At 38.2% G+C, this 27,546-nt stretch overlaps 1 protein-coding gene across 10 annotated transcripts in view; it reads left to right on the plus strand.

Moving 5' to 3' along the window:
• The window catches only part of TRPM3 (transient receptor potential cation channel, subfamily M, member 3), a 700,716-nt gene that overhangs the window by 434,243 nt on the left and 238,927 nt on the right, over window positions 1-27,546 (plus strand). For 2 of the 10 annotated variants that reach the window (XM_014541291.1, XM_014541292.1), the window contains exon 1: window positions 25,909-26,212. The exons of 5 other annotated variants lie outside the window; for them this stretch is intronic. The gene's annotated coding sequence lies outside the window, so the exon portion shown is untranslated. Of the gene's footprint in view, window positions 1-12,301; window positions 12,306-24,098; window positions 24,103-25,901; window positions 26,213-27,546 lie in introns of those variants that run through there. 3 more of the 10 variants (XM_014541294.1, XM_014541288.1, XM_014541289.1) reach the window with 3 other exon arrangements.

Below are 27,546 nucleotides of genomic sequence, written 5' to 3' on the forward strand. Positions count from 1 at the left end.
AAAGAGCTCTATATCTTTGTTTCTTTTGTTATTGAAAGTACTCACTGTCTCTATGCATTCACAAATTGATTAGTACTTTTTGTATAAGAATTCATGAACATTCATTTTTAAATTCTTTTGTCTTCCAGGGTCTGGTTCTTTATTTTCTGTGACTGCATCTCATAAAAGAAATTGAAGATATGGCAGCTATCTTTTTAATGTAATCAGTATGTGTAGCTGAAGTAGACAATTCATCCAGACCCCAATATATTGTGAAGGGATTTAGCCTTTCAGTGATCAGTTTAGCTAAATACATTTGTAAGATTAAATCACTTGTTACCATTAGGCCATAGAGCTATCCGTGTAGCCTACTCCACAAAGGCATGACAGGCAGATAGAAGTGAACATGTCCCAAACTAGCCACTGTGTAGACACCTTATATAGCAGAAGCATTAACAACGGCCTATACAAAACAAAAGGTATATCACCCTAAACCTCTATGAATTGTTACTGTTCTGGTTTCTCTTTTTCTAGAGATTGAACTTCATCTCATTTTTCTTTCCAAAAGTATTCTTAATCTCTAATGATCTTTCTTGTGACCCATTGATTGTATTTTTTTTGTTCCTGTTTCATCCTTTAAACCACCTGCCGTCTGGTCCACTTGACCAGTAATGGATTTTATCAGAGGGGACATTTCCCTATGTGATGAGCTTTCAATGAAGTCACTCTCCCATTAACCTCTTCATTCCTAATTTAAGGTTATCTAATACTTTTACCATCTCCAATCATATTTGCTCTCTTCCAGATGCAGTGCTTATGAGATTAACCCTTTAGTTTCTAGGGTATTTTGAGAGATAGTTGTGGTCTATCTCTTTTTGTAAGTTATAAATATTTAACTTTCTGAGGCCCTACTCTGTCTATAAAATATAACCTCAGTGCATGTCCCCTCAAAATAGCTTGTAGTGCAATAAATTAATTGAACATGGATTTTTTCAAAAGAGGTATAGAGGTTATCATAATTTAAACATACACACAAGTATAATTATTATATTTAGTAAGCCCTATGTACCCACCACCCAGCTTCAGTATTACCAACTCTCAGTCAATCTTGTTTCATTAACTCTACCACCCACTTTCTTTCCTTGGGTATTACATATTTTGAAACTAGACATGTCATTTCACCCATAAATATGGAGTTTTAAGATATAAATATATAATAAGTATTAGAATGTATAACATTTTAATATATGTAACATATATAAAATGTCATGAAGTAGAAAATTCTCTTCACTCATAAATACTGGGAAATTTTTGTAATCCATTTGTCTATCACAGATACTGGGAATTATCATGGGTCATCTTTAATTCATCAGTTTATAGTATTAGATAATTCTAATTAAAATATCAGTCCTGAAGGAAAAGAAAAATTAGGAATCCATCCAGATATTAATTATTGTAGTTTCATTTCAAATATCTTGAGCATTTAAGGTATTCCTCTAGGTTTTCAGTGGTGTGTAAGCTTTTTTTAGATAGATGTGCCTATTCAAAATGGTCCAGGTGGTAGAAAATATTAAGGATTTTAAAAACCTCTCTGAAAACTTAATAAGTATCAAACATAATAACAAAATGTAAGTAGTGTGCACTTGAGAATTCCATAAACAACAGAAAATGCAGCAGTGGGTCTCTTAAGAGCCTGGCCCCACATGTGTTTGAACTGGTATACAGAACTGTCATCATGCTGCTAATGTGTGTATTGCACTTGAAACTTTGCAAAGTGCTTTCATGGTTAATCTCTCATCTGATGATTAGTACACCTGAGAGATAGGGACTACTGTCATCTTCTCTGGGCTCATGAAGAAATAGAGGCTCTGAAAAGGTAGGGATCTTTCCAAGTCCCAGTCCTAGAGCCTGGTAGAGCCAGCACACAAAATGATATTGTCTGACTCCAAAATGTGTGCTATTTTTTTGCATTTCTGAATCACAGACTTAGCAGCAGGGTCCAAGCACTTCAGTGTGACCTGTTAAACCAATGTAGTGCTAAGACGTAAGCCTTGTTGAAGACATAGACCCTCAAAGTCTATTGCAGTGATGGCGAACCTTTTGAGCTCGGCCTGTCAGCATTTTGAAAAACCTTAACTTAACTCTGGTGCCATGTCACATATAGAAATTTTTTGATATTTGCAACCATAGTAAAACAAAGACTTACATTTTTGATATTTATTTTATATATTTAAATGCCATTTAACAAAGAAAAATCAACCAAAAAAATGAGTGTCATTAGGTTCGCCATCACTGGTCTATTGTAAGAGTAATATTGTCATGATACTACTGTCATAAAGCAAACTGGCAAGTGCTATACTATACATAAATGTTAGTAATATCATGACAATTCTATATGACAGCCCAAACAGACACAGGTCTGAGCCCTGGAGAGGTCCAATGCTGCATTTTCTTTCTTTCTTTTTTTTTTTTTACAGAATTCTCAATTGTACATAATCTTGCATTTTTATTCTCATGTTCAATGTTCTGCACAGCCAAGTGCCCAAAACAGTGCCTAGTTCATGGTAGGTGCTCAAGGAACATTTGTTGAATAAATAAATGGATGAAAAGTGATGGCAGCATCCTTGGCCCTTGTACCAAAGGCATAGGCCTTGCTTTATAGAGAAATGTTCCATGAGATGCAAACACTGACTGTAGCAAACCAGAGTGGTGCAGTCCCACAAAGCCTATGTGATGGCCCCTGGTCCCTACGGCCCAGGTATCCATTCACCCCACAGCCTAGGGCAAACCTCGGCTGGGTCCTAAGCTTCCCTCTGCTAGTAGCTAGACAATCCCCCTGAAAACGTTCCCTTTATTTCTGTAACAGTTCCCAAAGTGTTTTCACAGGCATTGCTGTGAACCTCAGAACAACTCTGAAATGAAAAATCCCAGTCCCTGCACCTTCCTGGGCTCCTCTCTAAAGTCCTTTTCCTTTCTGGTGCTGTGATTCTGAAGAACATACTCTCTCCTCACTTGTAAAATATGGCCATGCGCATATCTGTCATGAATTACTTCCCAACTTTTAAGCTGTTGTAAAGCAAAATAGACTTTACTATGGTAGTTTTCTGTCTGTCTTATTTTTAATTTTGGTTCTTGATTGATGTGTATATGGTTGTGGGGAGGGGCAGTTTTATGGCTGTACATCATAAATGACTATTTACCTGAGACATAGACATGTATCTGCTGCATTTGTACACTACACCATACAAGAACACTTGTATCTTTGCAGCTTAAACAGGAACACATATCAGTGTTGAAATTTGATGGAATGGCTTATGGACACCCTTTCCTTCTGTCTACTGTTCATGCTCTCCTCCACCTGTCCCAACAAGATTCCCAAGTTCCTGGACATCCATGACTCAATTTGCCTGACAATGTAGTACTATTTCCTATGTGTGGAGTAAAGCCTTAAGCATGCTATAACTTCTGGTATTTTCCAGTAGAAAAAAATCCTTGCTTAAGTCATCATATTTTTCAACTTCTGTTCAAATAACTGAGAGGCTTAGAATGGTTTGCATAAGACTTCTTTTGTGTCCCAGGCCTTCTTTGGGGGAAAAAAGAGAAAGAATCCTTTGATGTAAATCTTGTTTGATGTAGTCCTTTTCTAATATTAATCTTATTCACTCTGTGTCAAACTTTAATTACCATTAGCCCTTAAATCTGACCACATGTGGGATTGGGAAGGGAGGTGCTTTGCTACCATAGTAATGTGACTCCAGCTGCATGCATTAGTGTTCCCTTTCCAGTAAATAAGAGTATAGCGTCCTAACTGCCCCATTACTAAGAGATTCACTTTCAATCCCAAAGTCATTAAGCTACTACTATAAATATGTATAGTATACCATGAGCCCTTAGTGGTCACCATGAGTCATCTTGATATTTATGCTGTTCTATTATTATTTGTGTTAGTAGTAATATCATTATAACATATTTCTATGTTACTTTATGATTTATTTAAAAATTCCTATATAGTAGCCACTCATATTGTTTATTCATTTGAACCTAACAAAAGCCCCATGAAGCTAACAGGGCTTCCCTGTTATGACTGACAAAATTTTGCCTGGAAGTGTTTCAATTATTTGCCCAAGATTCCTTGTGACAAAATCAGTTCTTTGACCCTATCCTCTGGCATGGTCCACGTGATTTCACTGAGCAAATATCTACAGCATTGTTATAGAGCCCTTCCAATTTAGAGGACCTGGCGGGGGGAGGGGGGGGCGGGTGCGGCTAGCTTTATTAGCGAATGTGTTATTGCTGTCTCAGGCAATACCCACACTAAGAGACTGTCTTTGGGGAAATAGATCATCCATGTTGCCTTTTTATCAGAATATGCTGCATGGAGATAGTGCTTGATGCTTGTTAAAGTGCCATCTTGTTGCAGCATACTAACAAGCTTGTAAGTAGTTACAGTAGACTGTATTTTATCAATTTTATTCATGAGCATATTTGGTCATGTAGTTAAGTGACTTACCTAGACACTTGAAGGTAATTAACAAGAACCTGGAAAAAGGAACCTGTCCTATTCTTTTTTTGTTCAAGTTATTTTCTATTCTACCACACACTATGGTTGGAATAAAAATTACCAATGTTAATCACTTACATCCTAGTATTGATTAAGAATTAGAATAGCCTGTTTAATTGAAAACCCTTGACCTAATGCAGAAGTAGATTCTCTTAGAACTGGATTTAACCATCCATGAATATGATCATTTTTCACAAATTTGTAGACTAATTTGTTGATCTTTTTTTATTTTTAACCAGACAAATACAAAGCTTGATTCTAAAGAAAGAGGAACAATGTATTAATTTGGAATTATTTTTTATTTCAAAAGCATAAAATATTGAAGTGACCAAAGTTGAATTGAATTGAACCACAATATTTCTTTTAAGATAATTATTTAAGAAATAAAAAATGTGCCCTAACCGATTTGGCTCAGTGGATAGAGCGTCGGCCTGCAGACTGAAGGGTCCCAGGTTCGATTCCGGTCAAGGGCATGTACCTTGGTTGCGGGCACATCCCCAGTAGGGAGTGTGCAGGAGGCTCTCTGTAAAAAATCAATAAAATATATTTTTTAAAAATAAAATAAAATAAAAAATGTGGCACAGCCTCAGTAATAGCTAAAATTATTTCCCAGAAAATAATCAAATGACTTTATTTTTAATCTCATAATTCAAGGTCTGACCCCATTAATGTAATAGGGGAAATTACCCTATATAGGGGACTTACCCTATTTCTAGCTATTACACCAATTTTTAAATGACTAGTTTAATGTTCTGACTATAATAGGGACTTCCTTCTCTGAAAGATGTTTACTATCATTAACTTATTACACTTTCAGTCCTATCTACTACTCTGTTGCCTAAAAAAAAGTAAATTCTTCATCCCCATGAATAATTAATTTTTAAATATAGTCTTCCAAACCTTTAAGTCATCAGATGTTGAAATTGTGTAGGTAATATATTCTGATAATAAAAAGATCTCAAACCTTGCTTCCCTTTTTTTTCCTCTTACTTTATTAACATTCCCAAAGAGGGATTAAAGTTATCATTTTGGTGCCCACCTTGTTATGTATCTGAAGGAAGGCTGGCAGAAAAATGGTGACCTATGACAACTTCTTGAAATCAAACTTTTTTATATAATTAAATGAAACTTTAAGACATGGTAAGAACATGGAACTTGGGTTGAAAAAATGATTAAGATAGGGTCTGTCTGACTTTGTTAGTCCTCTGACCTTGGGCAACCAAGCCTTTGTCTTTATCTGGAATGTAGGGACAAAAAAAAAGGCCTGCCTGGGAGGGTTGTCATTAGGATTAAAATGGTGCATAAGAAACTGCCTAACACAGTGGCTCAAAATAGTTAATACATGCTTGTTTTGTGTAACAATCCAGAAGGAGCTGTAAAGATAATGATCCAAGCTCCTACTCAAATTTTGTTATTGTTGTTGTTAACTTAATTCTTATTACATAGTTTTCTTAGCTTAAAAAAACCAAATAGTACCACAAGGCCTTTAACACAAAAACTAGAGTCCCTTACTCACCCCTTCTCACCCCAAATTCCTACTTCCCATCCACTTCCTACTCAGTTAGCATCTTCTCTGGTATTTATCTCTATGTTTGTAAATAGCACACTTACAATTCTACTTTTTTAAAAAAAAATGTTCATAGTTGATATTTTTTACTATGAAAGACAGGATTTAACTATTTTACTCTCCTTTCCCAACACACTCTTCCCCTTTACTCCCAGTAAAGACTTAGCAGGGGGTTTTTTCATTCTATATCCAGTGTTTTCAATTTTTATGACTAAGCAAACTTTGCTCACTGCTGAGCCACATAATAATATTGTCTCCTTTCCTGAGCAACTTTAGGTTATTTGTTTTTGTTGCTGTTGTTTCCATATGCATGGCTTTCCATCTGTCTCTAGCCAGTTTTCTCATACCCTCAGCAGCTCTATAAAGTGTGTCTCAACCCACATGTTCCTATCAGTCCTTCTGCTCCAGTCTGGCCCATTCTGCATAGCTGTCTTTCCGTCCTCCTGTGAGTTCCATCTGCCTCTGTCCTGGGCTTGGTTTCCTGTTCTTTGAAAACCATGTTTCTTCATATTTATGGAACATATTTTCCATACTTCCTGCAAAAGGGCACATAGGAGATTAAATTTTGAGATATTTTTGGTCCTAAAATTTCTTTATTCTATTCTCATGCCTGATTTAGAATTACTTTCCTCTCGCAATTTCAAGGTAATTCCCATGGCTTTCTAGATTTTATTGACTCTTCATCTTATTTCTGAATCCTATTTTCCCTTGTCTGGAAGTTTATAGAATCTTCTCTTGTTCCCGGGCCCTTTGGAAATTCCACAATGTTATTCTTTGGTTAGGTCTATCTTCACCAAATGAACTGAGCATTCAGTGGCTCCTTTTACTTGGAAATTTAAGTTCTGCTATTCTGGGAACTTTTCTAATATCAAGTTTTAATAATTTTTTCTTTGTTCTCTTTTAATACAAATCTTTGCTACTGATTCTCTGACTTTCTTATATTGTTTCTCCTTTTTTGGTTCTATTTTCCAAGAAATAACCTCACCTTTATCTTCTAATACTTATTTATTTTATTTTTTAATTTTTCTTGTTATATCTTTAACTTTATAATAATCCCTTATTGTTTTGATATGCCTTTTGTTATGGTCCCTTTTCTTTCATGCATGAGGTTCTTTATTCCTCTGAGACTATTGAATACACCTACTACCCTTGTTCTTGGCACTGTTTTCTTTGTTGTTGATTTTAGTAGTCTCTGTTTTTCATGTTAGAAATTTCCCTCAAGTCCTGGTGACCCTTGGTTTATTATATTTAAATATAAGGCACCGAATGCAAATTGGAAATTCTTTGTGCTGAGTTGGGACTTACCTACTGGTGATCTTTTCAGTGGGTACCCAATATTTTGTTTGGATAGCCCCCAAAAGTCAAGATCATTAGGTCTCTGTTGGGCGCACTTTAGAATTTCCAAAGAACAGTCAGTCCTCCAATGTTCTACCTGAAAGTATGTGCCGGGTGGGGTAGGAGTGAACAGGGGCGGTAAGGAGGCTATTTAGCCCAAATACCCATGTTCTAGCAGCTGAGGGAAGTAAGGAACCTGGCGGATCTCACTGGTCCATGTGTGGACTTTCACTCAATCTCTTTGTTTTCAGTATGATGCCTCAAGCCTTCTTTCATCTGTGGCTTAGAACACAATCCTCTGAGGTTCAGATTTTCAAAAGAATAAACTTCTAGTCTTCTGCCTGGATGGGAGAGGGATAGTTTCCGGGCTATGTGGATAGGAAGAAGAGATGTGGTTGCTCCTTTTAAAGACTTTCAACCCATCATCGCATATGGGCTTGGCCCTACAGCTGCACCTACACCCTCCTTCAAAAATACCTGTTGTCTCCTTTATTTCTAAACTTGTTTACAGTTTAGCAGAGTGAACCACCTGGTTTCTTGCTGGCTTATGCCACCCTTTCCAGTCCCTTAGCTTGGAACAGTCCCCAGTCAGCTACACCAGTTACCACTCATCCACTTGGAAGCTTTCGAATATGTTATTGGCATCCCTCATGTAGTCCCACCTCCTCCATGCTCTTGTCCTTCTAGGCTATGCCTAATTTTATTTGTTTACTATCACCTTAGGAGAATATTTGAGAGGAACCAGGAAAAATGCATATATTCAATCTTCCATTTTGATCAAAAGTTGTATTGATTCAGTCCCCTTCCTATTCCAAAATGGACATATCAAACCTTATCCTAGGCAAAGGTCAGCCTGAGGGGAACCATGGTCCCTTCCTATTCTCATCCTAGGCCCAGGAGTCAAGACAGTATGTCTGCTGAGCCAAAGGAGGCCGACAGAAACAGTTAGTGAATTATCTCTAACTTAAGAAATAATACAGCTATCCCTTCTAATCACCATGAAAAAAATGTAAAATAATGTATAATATACATTAACAATGAAGGTAAGACAAAGAGCAAAAGTTGGAAGCAAAACATGTATCTGTCAGTGGCAAAAGAAATTTAAAAAACAACATTGCCTAGTGAATAAGAGATAAACTTTGCTGAGAAAAGTCTTGGAGAATATATACTATCTGATCATTTCCAATTTTATCTTCATTATTCAGAAAATTTTACATCCCAGATTAGATAAGCTACATACAACATACATGCACACACACCAAAAACAAAAGCAAAAATACTCAATGTCTACTGAGAAATTTTTAAAGTAAATATATTGTGATTTTAAAAATTCAGATGTTCAGGTACCTACTATGTGCTCAATGGTTATAATAGTTCAGAGTAAAGACCGAGCTAAACTTCTTTTAGTCATATAAAGCCTCATCATTAGAGTGACTTAGGGATAGCCAAATCCAGTTAGTACGCCTTCTTGGTTCTATGGAGCATGCTACAATCTGTGCCAGATGCAATTAAAGAATGGTTCAAATGGCAATCTGTAGAGCTTTGAAGATATCCATGGGAAATAGGCTGCTTTGCTGTTCATTACTGTTGTAATAAATTAGAGGTGACATTGGTTTAAAAAAAAAAACAAAACTTCATCATTCTGGTCTGATTGACCAATTAGGGCATTCACACTTGTCATACTGCAGTTGCACAACTGTTGGCATTATTTTTCATCATGTGATGGTTATGGGAAAGATACACAGTGCTTTGTACTCTTGTAATATCTGTACTTCTACCCAAATTTAAGTCTTCATGTATATGTGAGTGTAAATATGTGTGCTTACATACAGAGGTAAAATGGAACAAACCAGTCTCTGGAGCTAAGGAAGAAAGGGCTGATAGTTGAAAAACAGATGTAACACACAGATAACCAGATACCAAGAAGATATAAGATTTGTACATTCTCTTGCATGTAACAAATTATGAGAAGATTCATAATTTGGAATAAGAAATTTACAGTTGCTTGCCAGAAGTTTATGCTTATCATTTCAAATGTCCAGGGAAACTCTCTTCCATAATAATTCATTAAAAAAACTTATATTGACATAAATATCATAGTGTAAAATTATAATAATTAGATTTGCATCACATGATGCTAGAAAGAAAACTACATGGGGATGTGACACAATTTGGACTTAATAAGATCTGAGACAACCTAAACTAAATCACCTGAACTCATATCCTCAGCCCTCATTCTTTCAGGAGCCCAGTCAGCTAGATGTGTTTACAGAAATCCAAATGATGGGTTAGGTAGTCTATACGTAAGTATTGGCAAACTCTAGGCAGAATGCTCTTACAGATATCCATGGAGAAGAATGACCCTCCTCCTTTCAACTCAATCTTTGTTTTTATTTCCTCCCAATTATCAGTTATTTTTAAAAATATTTTTTATTGATTTCAAAGAAGAAGGGAGAGGGGAAACATCAATGATGAGAGAGAATCATTGATCAGCTGCCTCCTGCATGCCCCCTATTGGGGATTGAGCTCAACAGGTAATTGAACTGAGACCTCCTGGTTCACAGGTTGATGCTCAACCACTGAACAACACTGGCCATGCCAATTATCAGTTATTTATGTTAACACTTCATAAATAAACACAGAAGCTCTCAGAGGACCTCCACCATTGTATCTTCCTCAGGAGTCCTCTCCTTCCCCTCAAGCCATTGTCCCCATTTTCTTCTTCTGAGTGCAGGGTAGCTAAGGTGGTAGAAGTAGGCACCTTATACCTGGGGCTGAGGTCAGATGATTAGAATTAATTGGATGCATTTATTTTTTTAAAACATAAGAGGCATAAAACAATAAGGGGGAAATGAAGATAAGCTAAATTGCTGTAAATTTCAGCAATTGTTAAGCCAATAATAGAGTAATTCTTAAATTCTAGATCTCCTTGATTTCCCTTCATAGCATTTCTTCCAAAGATGCTTATATAATACCTACCTATCAAAGATGACTTGAAGTATAATTTATATTTATATTTATTAAAAGAAAGGAAAGACACTAAAGCATGGCTTATAGGTTTGTTTGGGGGGCATAATTTGGGATGTTTATGAGTAGTTTGGTAACTTTTTATTTTTTTACTGGTTTTAACTTAATTCTAGTTAAGTGCTTAACACAAATGACATAGTCCAAAGTGTTGTTGGCTAATATCCTGGCTTTAAGTGTAATGCTGTAGATCTATAACACATTTAATTTTATTTGCATTATTCTTGGTGAGTCAGTTATAAGATACGGATTTAAATTTTTTTTAGTCTCTGTGGTGTGCTTTAAATATCGTTTTTAAATTAATTTGCACAAACATTAAGGGCCAACTTGTACTTTTCCTATGCTAAGTGCCAGTAACTTGGGCAGAAATAAGTTCTAATCTTTGCAATCAAGGGGAAAAGAGATGGGCAAAAAATTGGTTGCAGGACGAGTCAGAATGAATAAGCTCTGGGTAAAGGCAGAAGTAAATGAGCAGCACACAAGGAAGGAGTGGAGATAATTGGGCAAATTAAGAAAAACTTTGGAGTTTCGAACTAACCTTTGAAGGAGTCAGTGGGAACGCAACCAAAACAAAAAAAAAAGCATACACAAGGCTTGAGAAAAAGCAGAAGCAAATGCTCAAAGGAGTGGTGTCAGTGGTTACTTGGAAGAGTGGCCTATTTGGTGAAGAATGAGGGTCAGTGAGTTTAATAGGAGACAAGGCTGGAAATGTGGTTTGTAGGCAAACTGCATAGATACTTGAACACCGTGACAAAACCTTGGGACAATAGAGAAGGAGACTAACCCATTCTGCCCTAAAGTTTAAGAACAGTGGTTGTCAACCAGGGTCCCTTTTGCTCCTAAGGGACTTTTGGCAATGACTGGAGACAAGTGTTGGTTGTCACGAGGGCTGGGGATGCTACTGGTTTTTAGTTGGGTAGAGGCTATGGATGATGCTAAGCAGCCTTCAAGGGCAGGACAGGACAGCCCACCCACAACAAAGAACTGTTTACCCCAAATGTCCATAGCACCAAGGTTAAGAAATCTCGTTTTAAGAAGATGTTTTTTATGGCACTGATGAGGATAGAGTAGGGACAGGGAGCTGGGGGCAGAACGGCCGTTAGAAAACTGCAGTGTTGGAGTGGGATAAGGGCACCTAAATGGAGGCAGTGCAGTGGGTTTGATATGTTGCAAGTAAACATTTGTAGCCAACTTAGAGAAACTCAGATCCCAGCCAATGATTAAGAGGAAACATTAACAGTGTGGCTCAGAGAGTCCTTCAGGGAATGACCTATGATTGTTCATTTTTAAAATGGGATGCTGGAGACCAACTCTCACCTAAAAATCAAGAATCTGTGAGCAAGGGACCATCATGTACATTTTTCACAAACTCCTGGGATAACTTCTAGCAGGATTTTTGCCTCAAGTCACTGATTCCTTAGTTGTTTCCTAATCCATCAGGATGCTGGTAATTATCTCTAGGATTGTTGTAATTTTTTTAATTAGTCAATTACAAGATTGCATGTCCCTCAGCTCCGTGACGTAGGGACATACACACATTTAGGATGTTGCAAAAACAAAGGAAGAGCTATGTCCTCTGTACACAGGAATTGTGTGTGTATATATGTAAAATGCCATGTCCCTCCTGCAATAAGGGCACCTTAGCCCCATGCTGGGCCATCGCTGTTTCCGCCCTCACATGCCTGGTCAGCACATTCTCAGATGAATGGCTAATTCAGTTCTGCATGCTTTCCCCAGGTCACTGCATCCCAGAGAGAGATCAGATATTTGCCTTGTAGGCTTCTGGGGCTTCCTACACTTTTCTACCAAGAACCTTTATGAGCATGTTATCAGAGTTCTGTCTAGGTGGGAGTCAGGGTTAGAGGTAACATATATTTTCTTTTGTGTAATTATTTCCCAAAAAGCCCTCCATAAATTAGCACAGCTTTTGTGATAAGAAAAGAATATACACAAAAAATTGTAAACAAGCAACTTGAAGAGTTTGCATTTAGGCACTGTTCATGCAAGGGATCATGGTAAACCACACCCTCATACAGAAAGACACCCTAGGAAGTCCTTCATTATGAACCACGGCAAAGGATGGAGACTGAAAGAGGATGAATCTCACCATAAATATATATCCTTATATTAAAAATATGTGTTTTAAATACAACCCAAAATCAACTACCCGAATGTTGAAAATCAAGTTCCTTTCAATGAATCCCATGAAGTGAAACATTGGGACATCCAAGACCCATGGATGACAGAACTAACACTGTAACCATGTCCAAATGCAAAATACTAGTAACGCCTGCGATCCTGCCCCTGAAAGAAATGGAATGTTTTAGCTCTGTGTACTTGTCCTACACATCAGCCCTCTTCCAGAGATGAACATTCCCTATCTTAGAAGCCAGGCAACTCTGCCTTGCACAGGCAGGAGTGAGTGTGATATGATCAGAGGGCACAGGCTCTGGGTTAGAAAAGCTGGCTTTCAATCCTGCCTTTGCTAGTTGCTAGTGGTGTGACCTTGACCGACTCACATGACCTCTGGGAATGTCAGTTTCTTACACCATCAGGCTCAGGTTCGGCGCATGAGATGCTGCTGTGCTTGAGAGCTGGATCTCTGAACTAGGAAGAAATAAGGGATTTTTGTTCATTTTACCTCATGTGATTTTTATTGTTACATTTCTTAGCTGTGGTAATGAGAATCACATAAGTCACTTCAGGAGAGGGGAAACTGACTAGGACTGGAATAAGAAAATCCTCAGGAAGCAGGGCTACTCTCTTCATCACTCTGTCTTTCATAGGCTACTGATTTCTCTGTCATACACAGCATTTCTGCTTCTGACTGCACGGGGGCTACAGAGGACTCTCACGCATATGTTCCCCCCTCTCAATTTCTGCTTATGCATAAGTGTTGGCTATTTGGAACTTTTCCTACATCAACACTTCTCTGCATCAGTTCCTCATGGCTCCTAACTTATTTTCTCTAAATTTCTAAGAAAAAGAAGATGATTCCTCAACTTCTTTTTGGGAGCCAGTCCATAAGTCAAGGTAGTTGCCAGCCTATGATTTTTTTTGCTCTGGAGTGAGGTACCACCAGTGGTCTGCTGGTCTATTCAGTTATAACCACTGTGGGTGGGTGAGGATGGGGTATCTTAATAAAAATGGCCACATGTGAACAGGCAGAAGCTGGCAGATCTCTGGGAAGTACACTGGTTTGAGTATTGCTCTATAACTCCTGGCTTTAGCACACTTACACATATACCCTTTTGAGGTTTGTTACTACCCTATTATATATGGAACATTGTCTTGGAAAATGGATCCATGGTTAAAAAGGTACCCAATCTAAAACAAAGTCTCCACTCACTCAAATAAAGGACTAGATTCAGGCTTCATTCTCCTTTGTTCTTTTCGATGTTGTGAAGTCATTTGGGACAGTTGCCACAACCTGCAAGCATGCTTGAAGAATCACTTAGTAGAATCTTTAATGGAGAACTTTAAGAAATTCAAGGTAAACTTCATATGATCATCAGTATGCAGCAGGAGACAGGGGAGTGGGAGTCAGTGTGAAACTAATTTTAAGAAAATTCCTGGATAAGTTTGAAATTTGGGTGTCATTTTAAAAATAGTAATAATGTACTTGAAAAGCCAATAGAGAAAACAGAAACCAGCAAGCATCCCACACCTGTGTCCACACCAGCACTTTTCCTTCTCTCCAAAAGTAGAGAGAAGGAAAGCCAAGTTTGACCTTAAATACTCCCAGCCATCCCAAACAGCTTTGCCATTTCCTGTTAATAATTATTATTTATGTCAGCTCCCCACAGTGTTGCATTTTTCACTGTCTGCTTTGTGACTCAGAAAAATGGCACACCTGAGGGTCCCAGGGGAATAAGGACTCTCCTGTCATCGTGCAGTGACACCATATACATGCAATCAAATCAACTAAAATCAGGCCTGGTCATGTCAAGACACTAAATTAATTTGTTTACTCACCTGACTTGGGCTGAATACTCTGTGTGGCCAAGAATCTAACAGATAATATGTCATCATTTTACTCATTAATGCAATCTCTTTCATATCTTGACTCAATCTTAAGGATAACACAGCAACTCTATACTCTGGCTAAAACTAATGTCCTAGAACTTGAACACTTGGTGACAATGTTATTTCCAGACCATACTTTATGATTATTTCAGAAATTCATCCATATTTTAAAAATTCATTTATTCTTAGGAAAACAGACTTGAGTGCCTCGATGTACCAGGTACTGTATGAGAAATTAGAGGAGAGACATGGTCTCTACCCTGTTTTAAAAATTCACTTATTCTTAGGAAAACAGACTTGAGTGCCTCAATATACCAGATACTGTACTAATGTATGAGAAATTAGAGGAGAGACATGGTCTCTACCCTCAAGGTATTTAAAATCTAGACAAGGAGATGGACAGAAAATTTCAGGAAACAGTAGAAATGTTGTGACTATGGCAGGGCACCACTTGTACTAAAGTGCACATTTTCATTCGCGGCTTATATTCCATCTGAAAATCTCTTAAATCTCTTTCTTACAGTGATGGGTTTTGGTGTCACTTGAGAGAGAGGCAGAAAACTCTAAAGGTAGAAACTGCAGAAACGCAGAAATGGCCAAAAGCACCATTGTCGTGTCCCCTTGTATTAGCCCACAGAGATGTAATTATTCTACTAAGTTTTTGTTTGCTATTTGAAAGCAACAAATTAAACCCCACTAATCCACCTCACTGGATGGTACTTACTGAACCTAAGAGGCTTCAATTATCAGCAGCTTAACAAACTTACTAAGCTGCATTAAATGAAATCCTTTGCGAAATCACATTGAAACAATGCTGAAGTCATAATCAGCCTGACTGGTATCTAGAGCCTGCTGTGGCGGAGCCCCAGAAGGCCCTGTGTAATCAAATTCCAGGTAGCTTAAATCTCAGAAAATTCCTAATAGTTGGTTGTGTGTGTGTATGAGTGAGTGAGTGAGTGTTATTTTGGTCACATTAATTCATACAGTGCTTTTTTTAATTCAAAGAAAATTGACACTTAGTTATAAGTCAAGTGAGAATGTAATTTAAAACTGCTTAAATTCAGCCACCTATTATCCCAAAAAGAAAACTTACAGGAATGTTTTATTCTGCATACAACAAACCAGCACCCTCTGCTAACAAGTCCTCATAGGATACCCAAGGAATCCAGGACTCTGGTGGGCTGGCTCAGTCGGTTGGAGCATTATCTCATACACACACCGAAAGGTGGTGGGTTCGATTTCAGGGCACATACCCAGGTTGAAGATTTCATCCCTGGTCAAGGCATGTTCAGGAGGAGACAGATTGATGTTTCTCTCTCCCTTCTCCCCCTCTTCCTCCCCTCCCCCATTTTCTCTCTTTCTTCCTTGCCTAAAATCAATGAAAACATATCTTAAAAGAGAATTTAAAAAAAAGAATCCAGAGTTGTCATCATGTTATCAATCCAGACCACAGTTCCTAAGTTCCTTGTGAGGCAATAAGCATTCTTTAGGTTTGCAAAAGAGAAATTGAGGCAATGGAATGATTTCTCCCCATTTGCAGCTGGGAACACAAATAGGCTACCACTTCATTCCTCTTCTCCATTCTAAGGTGTCCAGGTAAGAGAGGACTGTAAGGACAGAATCACTAACTGAGTGGTTTAGAATGCATGTAGATATTCTCCAAATTACTTACTTGTATTGATGTTGGGCACAAAAGCTCAAGTTGTCAGTAGCAGTGTCATGAGGAATTCATCAATTAGATCTTAAATGTTAAATAATGAGCAATGCAGTGCAGATGAGGGTAGGATTTATGCATATGAGAACACAAAGGTAGTCATTAAATTAAGCTGAACAAAGCATTTTCAGGATTTTGTTCTTAATCCTTTAGACTAATTGTTTAAACCTGCCCAGGGCACACACAACTACACTCACCTGGGAATACCAACTAAAATCCACCCATTTAGGATTCTGCTGGCACAATCTTATTTTTTAACATAGAATATACAGAATTTTCTATCTGGGTAAAACAAAAGCTAGCAAGGAGCATCATTTAAAAGCCACCTAAGAAATATAAGTTCTGATCTCTATTATTTTGAATTATGCTGACTACAGTTATTTTTCAGGTCATCTATACCAGCCTTTGTTATTTAAGACTTAAAAATGTTTGAGCAAAAAGGGGAGGTTTAATGTGATCTAAATTCAGTGGAAAAACATAATTGATGGGCAATTATGCTATTTAACAAATGGCTGAATTTAAATAATGACACCTACTGTTATTAAGGAAAGACTTTGCATATCCTCAAAATAGCATTTGACGATCTAGAGCTTGCCTAAGATTTTTTCCTTCAACTGTGAAATATTAATTTGGAGGCTCAGGCATTCAAGAATAATAGTATGGACCTATTGTTCTTCAAATAAGCTCATAATCTATCATGCTAATAAAGAGAAGGGTGGAAATTTAATACATGTCTTACATATTTCTCTTCTTTCGTTGTCTTCCATGTTTTCTGTAATATAGAATTGGTGAAACAAAACTTGGGGTGTGTCTACCAGATTCTAACAAAAAAATAAAACAAAATAAAAACATGCGAACATGTGAGGTGGGGATGAGCATGTGACCTAGTGTAATCACTCAGTTAATTTCCTGGCAATACTTGAAGACAAGCAGTTACATTCTGCTCAGTGTTTTAAGACTTGACAGTTCCATCGGTGCAAAACATGTTAGGAAAATAGAAGAGCAAGGTGTTCAGTTAATGAGCATCTTTAAGAATGCTCCATCCACAGTTGAATGAATTATTTTCTTGATGTGCATAATTTTTCATTATTTTAACAAATATCTATTGAGGGTTTATCAGGCACCAGGCACTTAGGGTTAGGGAAGAAGGTAAAAAGGTAAATAGATATGATCCCTGCCCTAACTGAGCTTAGGGTAGAGCATGGGGATACAGGATAACTGCACACTGTTAATTATGATGGAAAGTGTTAATAGGCAGAGAAACAACAAAGTATGGAAGCTCAAAGGAGAAAACAGTTACTTTACATTGTAGAGCTGGAAACAGGATAAACAGGGCAAGAAAGGAACATTTTAAGCTAAATCTTTAAAAGTAGGGAATATGAGAACAGGTAATTATATTGAAACCACCTTCCTAAAATTATGGAAATAGGGAAGGACAAAAGCTATGGAATTCAGGTAAATGCAATAAAAATCATTTAAGCGCCTACTCTATGCTAAGAGTACCAGCTATGTACCAGCTCAAATACATCTCCTGGCCAAAACCGACCTTCCCCTCCTCTGAACACCCATGCTCAGTCCGTCTCTACTTCTCTTATGTCACTTAAGCTATTCTACATGCCTACAATTGGCTTCCTGGCTGTGTAACGTTGAACAAGAAGCCCAGCCTCTACTGCCTCACTGCCCTTACCTGCACAAGGAGCATGCTAAAAGCACTCCACGGGTTTGCTATGAGGTTCAAACTAGTTCATAGATGAGCATACTTAGACCAGTGTATACATAAGGACTGTAAACCTGTTTATTGTGGTTGCTCTTATTAAACATCATTGTAGTCTTTCATCCATCAGATTGATTTCCCATCAGACAGTGCTTTTCCAGCTTTAATGTAGGAATCACTTGATTTTATTAAAATGCAGGTGGAGATTCAGTAGGTCTGGGATGGGGCTTAAGAATCTGCATTTCTAATGAGTTTCCAAAGGCCACCCATGCTGCTGCTCCATGGACTACATATTGAGCAGCGCCTTGTGGTCCACAAACTGCTGCTGGCCCACAAATTGTTTGTGAACGGTGAGAGAAGTGCAAAAATTGAGAATAAGCACTTAGTAACTTCTGTAGCAATTTACCATTGCCACAAAATCCAAGTGCATTATCATCTTCATGGCATTTACAAAACTCTTAGTTCGTAATGGATTCAGAATTTTCTAAAAACGATCCTTTACCATAAATCATTTGAGAAGCATTGCTGTAGAACACAGCAAAAACTTAAAAGCAGACACAGGGTCTTTGCAAAGTTTCCCACCTCCTCAGCAGCTAAAAGAGCTTTGCACAAGGTTAGTGTTCAAATGATATTCTTGAATGCTGGTGTGAAATAATCTATAATAATAAAAGTGTAATATGCTAATTAGACCGGACAGCCGAACGACTTTCCAGACATCATTCCAGACATTCTTCTGGATGAAGCTGTGGCGACGGGGGCCAAGGCAGAGGCGGTTAGGGGTGATCAGGCAGGCAGGCGAGCAGTTAGGGATGATCAGGCAGGCAGGCGAGCAGTTAGGGGCAATCAAGCAAACAGGCAGAGTGGTTAGGGGCTATCAGGCAGGCAGGTGAGCAGTTAGGAGCCAGCGGTCGCAGATTGTGAGTGGGATGTCTGACTGCCGGTTTAGGCCCGATCCTATTAGTAGTGTGTACCCCCTCAAAAAGTAGTATTTAAATTAAAGAGTAGCTTCTATCATGACACTTTTACTCTTCTATTTTTTTATTTGGAGCAGTTGTAAATCAGAAAGGAGGTTGGTATTGTTGGAGGTAGTGAGTTGGATCAGTTTGGCGTAGAAAAAGTTTGGAATCATGAGCTGGGATGTGAATTCTGCCAAGGTCTGTGAAACCCGTTAAGGAGTCTAGATTTTATTCTAGAAGTAATAGAAGGTCCCTGAATGATTTTGTGGTGAGAGAGATGGAATGCAGTCAGTTAATTTGTCACTTTAAAGGATTAAGAGTAAGTCCATTCTGTATGACACTACAGTGATGGATACATGAGATGATGCTTTCGTCAGCTGTGTAACCCAATGAGTAATGAATTTTAGTTAATGATAATGTATCAACATCAGTTTATCAATTGAAACAAATATAGCACACCAACGCAGGATTTTAAATAATAGGGGGAACTGTGGTGAGAGATGGGGGAAGGAGGTATATGAGAACTCTGTTCAGTTTTTCTTTAAACTAAAATTTCTTTAAGAAATAAAGTCTATTAAAAGAGGAAAGAGGGAAGATCACATTCCTTGTTGGGTGGAGAATGAATTGGGACACCAATTAAAAAGCCAGCACAGTGCGCTTTTTAAAATATCTTTATTAGCATTGCTTCTTTCAGGAGACTTGCTATTAGAAATTCATCTGGCATCAAATATTCAAAGATTGAAACTCTTTACATTAAAGGTGAGGTGGTGCCTGGCTGGGATAGCTCAGTGGTTGAGAATGGACCTATGAACCAGGAGGTTATGGTTCAATTTCCAGTCAGGGCACATGCCCGGGGTTGTGGGCTTGGTGTCCTGTGTGGGGCATACAGGAGGCAGCCAATCAATGATTCTTTCTCATCATTGATGTTTCTATCTCTCTCTCCCTCTCCCTTCCTCTCTGAAATCAATAAAAATATATATATATTTTTTAAAAGGTGAGGTGGTAAGAAAACAAAGGAGAAAAAAATCACATTACCATCCAATGGAACACAAATTGGAGTCTGAATCTTTATTTCTGCACTACCTGTTAACAGTTTTTACACCCACTTTTGAATTCATTTTCATTTCTATGTGCATCAAATTTAAGTGATTACATTTAGGAAAAGCTAATATATGTATTAGTATCTTCTAGGACCTAAAATCTTCTGGAGAGATTTTAAATTAACATACTAAGGTAAAAATAAATAAAAAAGACATAAGTTTTAGTTATAAGCATGTAAGAAAAGACATTAACAATGTTAAAGCTAGGCCTAATAACCTTGAACAACCTTAAAACTGTCACAGAACCGGAGGCTGAATTTATGTGGATGGCTATATTTTCTACCTAACAATTTAGTAATTTGACAGAGAAAAATGACTATCAGATAGAAATACATTTATGCTGCATTAACTTAATACCCAGTAATTTTTCATTTCCAGAGAGTAATAGGAATAGCTTTACAATTATATTACTGGACCTATCTGCTTATAACTTGCTTCTGATGATAAAAAATGGTATTGATTTGATCTGAGTTTCTCCAGTTAGTAGTTCTTGATTGTTAGGTTTAAAAAAAAACTTACAAATCATGGACAATCTCTGAATATTCTGACCTGAATGATCCTCAGAATTTAATTTATCAACTGGTGGGGGATTAGGACAAGAGAACACCAAGTTCTGATCTCAAAACTCTCTCAATGACAAGACTAGAAATGCAGAGTTATTAATTTATCGTAATAATGTCTCAACAATACTTGAAGTCTTATTGAAACAGAATTAGAACCCTACATGTGTGCCAGATTGCTAAGCCAGGGCATTCTTAGGAATGGTTGGAGTCTGGTGAGAATTCTTTCAGGGATTATTTATTAATTCTCAAATATCCTTATGTACTTTGTGCTTTGTAGACACAAAACCTTGTGCTCTGCTACATTTATGTTTCTTATCGAAAGAGTAATGGTTTCATGAATTTGTAAAATTAAAATAAACCTCTTATTTTCAAAAAGCTTCTATACTTGCTTTGTACACACTAATGAAGGACTAACTGCAAAGCTGTCAGGTTCTCATTCCCAGAATCCTCTAAGAACCGGGTTGACCTTGAAGATCACCAAGATTAAGTCACTCCCCCAAGTTCACAAGCCTAGTTGTCAGCAAGCCATGGCTAAGATGCATACCTTGCGACTCCTAATCAGTCATGTTCTCATAAGCTCTGCATTAGAATATATTTCCATGTTTCTCTTCCAAGGAAACGTGGAAATATATTTTTAATTGTTTATGAAAATTCTATGAGGTTAACTTTCATATATATATTCATATTACTTCTACATAAATATCCTGCATCTATTTAAGAATAATTTTTACAGCACAACCTATTGGTAGAAGAGTTTCATTGGTAATTATAAAGCATAATTTATTGAATCTTTTCCCAGTCTGGTGATAAAAATACAATCTAATTTAACTTTATATTAAAGTGTCTATAATTTAAGTTTAGAGTGAATTTTAATACACATAATTTCAATCCATAACAAATTAGCCCCCAAAGATGATTTATTAGGAATTGATATTCCTGTAGAAGCTATGTTAAAAATAGGAGAAGGAAGAAGGGAAGTGTCCCAGGTGAGGCTATAAAATTCTAGTTGTGCTATAATATACCCAAGTACTGGGCATTTGTAGTGGAAATTGGCTATAAGTGATCATAAACCTGAAATAAAAATAAATCATTATAATTTTGTGTGGCTTTTCTCCTAATGGGAGTTGGAGCAAGGTATAGAAGTGAAACAACAGTTGTGGTGATTCCTCTGTCTGGCAGTTTCCAGCCACATCTCTCAAAGAACACAGTGTTTTGTGCAGAGTTTGGAAGAACCACGAGGCATTTCCTAAGTACAGAAAGAAGAACTAGCATTTCCGGCGAGTGGGACAGCATATCCACAGGTTGAGAATGGTGGAACAGCGTGGTGCATTAGGGGAACAACCAGTGATTTGGTTTACTGGAGCAAACATGTTTGAAGGTTTGGAGGGGAACGGAAAGATTTAAATAGATATTTCCAGAGCCAGATCCTGAAGGGCTTCCACACTGACCTGATCTGCTCGTGCTGGGGATGGGGTGCCACCAGTGGGTACTGAGCAGGAGATAGCCTGACTGATTGTTTCAGGAAGAACCTATCGGGTGTCAGTGTGCTCTGGAGGCAGCTGGCTCTGGCGTGTGTCTCTGGCATTGTTTTACTGTATAGGTCAAAGGCAGCTCTGAACGTTAGAGAACACATTACATTTGTTTTCAGGCATTAGAATAAAAACAAGGAGACTGGAGGACTTTTAAAAGGGATTGAGTCAGTGTTTCCCCAAGTTCAGTCACTTCTCTGAGAACATTGGAATTTTTTCTTATCTATAAATCATGTTTAATCTAATTTATTAAAACTTTTTGATGGACTCATTATTTCACAACTCCAAAAAAAGGAAAATGCACGCCCCTAAGCAATAGTATTTGTGAAATTGCAGATTTAGCCATTGCTGATATAGTATGTATTGCTATAAACCCAATTATTGAAAGAAAAATGCCCATCGGGGTGCCACCCTAAATTCCACTTTAGGAAACATGAGTCTATCTGATGCCATCATTTTACAGGTAAGGAATTGATATGCAAATCAAACGATGTGTCTAAGTCCCCATGTTCACCAACCATGTTCCAAACACAGTTCTAGGTGCTGGGGAAATAGCAGTAATAAAACAAAATCATTGTCACCAAGAACTTATATTCTAGTGGGGGACACAGACAACAATCAAACACATAAAGACATGGCATAATGGCAGGTAGTGTGGAGGCTATGAGGAAAACACGGGGAATTGAGGGAATAGACAATGGCCTGGTGTGCTTTCGGATGGCGTGGTCAAGGAGGCCGCTCAGTCGTCCCATAGGTTGAGAGAATAAGATGTGAGATATCTGAGGATGGCGCTCTCCAGGTAGAAGAAATCACAGGAGCAAAGACACGTAGGTGGGAACTTACCTGACATGCTTGCGGAAGAGCCAAGACAAACTAGTGATGGTGCCATGAAAGCCTCATTCTTAGGAAGACCGCCCGCTGCCCCACCAAGGGCTGGCCAGTACACATCAGTTCGATCCAGCCCAGCACCTGTTTTATTGGAATGCAGCCCTGCTCGTTTGTTTACATCTCGCCCAAGGTCGCTTTTGTGCTTCAGCAGCAGAGTTGTATGTTGCAACATAGTTCATGTGGCCTGTAAAGAGCCTAAATTATTTACCATCCAGCCTTTTACAGAAAATGCTTTGGGCAATCCCATAACATCAAAATACACATTTTCCATGTCAAAATCTAGTTTCTACTTGTAGAAAATCTCATTTTATTTTTTAAAATTGAGTTATGTACCAGTGAAAACTATTTGGTATATCCTATTCACATATGATTTTTTTAATGGTGAATTGGAAGAATAAGGTAATCTCTCATTACATAAAGATAGGAGTAAAGAATAAACACAGTTCATCTTATGCTTGTAGTTTCCTCTTGTTAGTATTCAAATTATATTCTCTCTAAAGTACATCTGAAACAGGCCGGTAATATAGCCTGTCAGGAGTTGCATTGTTGGGTGGGTACACAAGGTTTTTAAAAAGATCCATATAGACAGTGCAGTTCAGAGCTACCAGTCTCTTTGGAACTAATTACCTTCTCAAATCAAAGAGTCTTGTGATCATCCATGACCTCATATGAAAGAACTGCTGTGCTGAATTTTCCCGGGGCTTTCTTTTTCTCTAAAACAAAGTACTTATGGTTCTAGGGACAATATTTTTGTCTTTGGTGTAAATAAGGTTCATAGAAGGTGCCTCATATTTTCTCCCTACCAAATATTTCTAGAAAGGAAAACTAAGCAACAACAAAAAATAAAAAAAAATAATAATTAAGACTAGTAAAGAGAGAATAAAGTAAGAAAAATACATGGACAATATTTAAAAGACTCAGTATGTATATGCTTGAACTCCAAGATTTAAAGTAAGTCAGATGCAGAATTGAAGTGGTGGCATAATCCATTTAATTAATTTAATTAGCATTCCACTGATGGACTTTAATTTGTCTCAGATTTTTTGGTCTCATAAATACTGCTGCAGTGAACATCTTCGCGGGATCATCTCTCTGGTGATTCCCTTATAATAAATGCTTAGGAAGTCACAGCAGCATAGAAGGAAGGTTATGCACGTTACTAAGGTTGCCACTACACATTATCCTGTGGCTAACTCCTGAAGGCAGGCAAAGGGACTTTCTTAATTATGTGTTTAATGCTAAAGCTCAGTCTGATATTCCACTTGGGTCTTCTTTTTTTAAAAATATATTTTATTGATTTTTTACAGAGAGGAAGGGAGAGGGATAGAGAGTTAGAAACATCAATGAGAGAGAAACATTGATCAGCTGCCTCCTGCACACTCCCCACCGGGGATGTGCCCGCAACCAAGGTACATGCCCTTGACCGGACTGGAACCTGGGACCCTTGAGTCCGCAGACTGACGCTCTATCTACTGAGCCAAACCAGTTAGGGCCACTTGGGTCTTCTCTATTGTAATGTTTCCTCAGTTGCAAGACACTAAGTAGTTTATCGTTCCTTGTCTCCGGGAAAACCCTGGTAAGTGACAGACCAGAAGATGCGGGATTTGGAAGGAGATTAGTCCTGGAAACGGCAGAGAGGCCAGAAGAAAGCTCAGGATCCAATTCAAGTGTGGGATAAGCCGTTCAGTTCACACTGCGACCCTCAGCGAGTGTCCACAGGACATATCCTAGGCACTCTGATGGAGATTATGAAAAAGTGAAGACTGAAGTGGCACTTGCCCTTGTGGATTTACAGCTCACCAAGTTCACCATGAATACCGCCTCTCAGCTCTAACTTCTGTCTGTGGGAAGAGTTCAATCTTTTGGAGATGAAGTGCTCAAAAATTCACTTATTTAAAAAGTATTTTGGGGCCAGATGGTGTGGCTCAGCAGTTGAGCATCGACCCAGGAACCAAGAGGTCACTGGTTCGATTCCTGGTCAGGGCACGTGCCGAGGTTGCAGGCTTGATCCCCAGTAGGGGGCATGCAGGAGGCAGCTAATGAATGATGTGTCTTTCTCATGGATGTTTCTATCTCTCTATCCCTCTCCCTCTCTCTCTCTAAAAAAATAAAAACATATGGAAAAGTATTTTTGCCTTGTTGAAATTTGAGGGTTTTTTCTCCCCAAGTGTGTTTACTTTAAGAACTATTATGCTAATGAATGATGTGTCTTTCTCATGGATGTTTCTATCTCTCTATCCCTCTCCCTCTCTCTCTCTAAAAAAATAAAAACATATGGAAAAGTATTTTTGCCTTGTTGAAATTTGAGGGTTTTTTCTCCCCAAGTGTGTTTACTTTAAGAACTATTATGTGAAAAATTCACTCTTGGATGATATTCGAAAGAGCCCTTTTTGTGGGAGCCAGGACCTCTCAGTTGGGCCAGCTCAGCTAAACACATCACAGTATCACTGCTTTTGGTCCGCATCCTAAATGTGTGCTGTAGTGGTCACAGCTCATCGTTTTAAAATAGTGAAACAGGGGCGTGTAGTTTCTAACCACACCTCTGCAATCGTGGGAAGAGGGGCTGCAGGATTAGAGTAACCAGACACGTTTTCTTATTTATTGACATTTTAGAAGTTGTGGAAGGCCACTGGCAAACTCCAACTTTATTCTACGTGGGCTCATGATCAGGGATCAAACTATTCTTTTGAAACGTTCAGTTCTTAGCAGTTCCTCTTTAAAGAAACGCTATCATTCCATTCTTTGGGGAGGAACGAACAATGCGGCTTGTGTGTTCAACCCACTTGGAGCCTTAACACACTGTTTCTTTAGAAGGATTTGCTTTCCAAAGTTGAACTTTTCAGAACACCTTATCACACTTTCACAAGCCTTCTCGCTGAAAATGGAAAAGGAAAAGTGGGGTGAGCCTGTCAGGACTTGTGCCAGTTAAATCCGATCTCTCCGGGGATTTGTTTTTCTCCTGGCGTCAGATTCGATGTTCAAATCAAGCAGTGTTTGAGGCTGCGAGGGAATGTCCATGGGATTCTTACTGAGGCTAATCCCACAGCAGCACATTCCAAGGGGCTAATCTGCCCAAGTTCATTGCTTACTTGAAAGGTCTCTCGGGGGAAGAGCCGGGCAAGTGAGTTTTTTTTTCCAGTGGGCGGTCATAAGAGCATTATTAACGGGATGACCAGCCCCAGGCGCAGCAAAATGAAAGCAACAGGAGCCGCTGGTGGGACTGCCTTTGCCACCACCACCCAGAGTCAGTGCTCAGGTAAAGTGATTTCAGCTCACTTTCCTCTTGTTCAACTTCCCAATGTTGGATCTGGGGACCTAGAGGAAGACCCGAGGGATGCCCAGGGAGACCTTGAGGGAAAGCAAAAGGCAAAAATGAACATAGGGTTCAGTGCCTTTGGGTCGTGGGTATTTTGTTCTGTTTGGGACAAAGTGTACATTGAAAACCTGAGAGCCTCAAAATGAGGCACATAGTGAAATTTTGCTTGCACTTTATTCCTATAAAGTTAATGGACTCTCTTTTTTTTTAATCTTATGATTACTGGTCTGGGTTGTTGTTCTTCTGTTAAGGTTGCCCTGCTAAAGGGTGGAATGAAATAGCAAGCTCCAAGAATTTCTGATTTAATACATGCTCTGTGTCTGCACTTGTTAACCATTCCTGCCTGGAGAAGTCCCTGATTCTGTAGCGAGTGCAGAGTGGATAATGATAAGAGTCAAAAGTAGTTTGGGGGACGCACCTTTGTAGCAGAGACTTTGTAAAAAAAAGAGTTGAAACCTGCTTAAAAGAAATAACTTTTTTGTTTTTTGAGGGCGATGTTTGTAGCTGCTTGTTTGTTTCTATCATTTTGCTGCTTTATTGATGGTACATTAGACTTTTAAAATTGGTAATTAATTTATTCTTTGAGAGTAATCATTATACTTTGTTTAAAATGTGAATGTCCTCATTTGTGTTTTGAATGAGATGTCCTTTAATCATTAACCTATGGAAAACACTTTCCTTTTACACATCACACATGACTGATGATGCAGAAAGACAAGAAAGAAAATAGCCTTTCACAGACTCGGTCATGGTGACGTGACTATTCTACCTTTAGAAAAGAATGTACATAAGTGATTTCCTAAAGTAAAAGTACACGAGACTTCCAAAGTATATTTAAAAGAGATTTCAGGACACTTTGTCCATTGAGGTTTTGCATGATATGTGGTCAGCTAGACCCACGGCATGTCAGAACTCTTTCATGCTTTCTAACAATGAGAGTAGCCATTCTGAGCTAACCTAGATGGATGTGAAAGCCAAGTAGAAAGCCTGCACAGAGCCATTCAAAGACTTGGAACAAATGAAAAGGGAATTGGGTTAGAGAACAAGTTAAACCTTGATTATACTTCAAATATGCCCTCTCAAAGAAAATAATTTTAAAAGTCTATCTGTCCACACTGAAGACCAGAATAAAAAGCACAGTAAAGCAAAACCCACAATAGAGCATAGTAAATTATGTGTGATATTTTGTAAAATTGCTAATTCATGTGCTACACATGCATTCTTTCCGTTATGTATTGTACTTCTCAAAGAAGAAACGATCCAGTTCAATTGTG

Source organism: Myotis brandtii, unplaced genomic scaffold, assembly GCF_000412655.1.
Source record: "Myotis brandtii unplaced genomic scaffold, ASM41265v1 scaffold266, whole genome shotgun sequence".
NCBI lineage: Eukaryota > Metazoa > Chordata > Mammalia > Chiroptera > Vespertilionidae > Myotis > Myotis brandtii.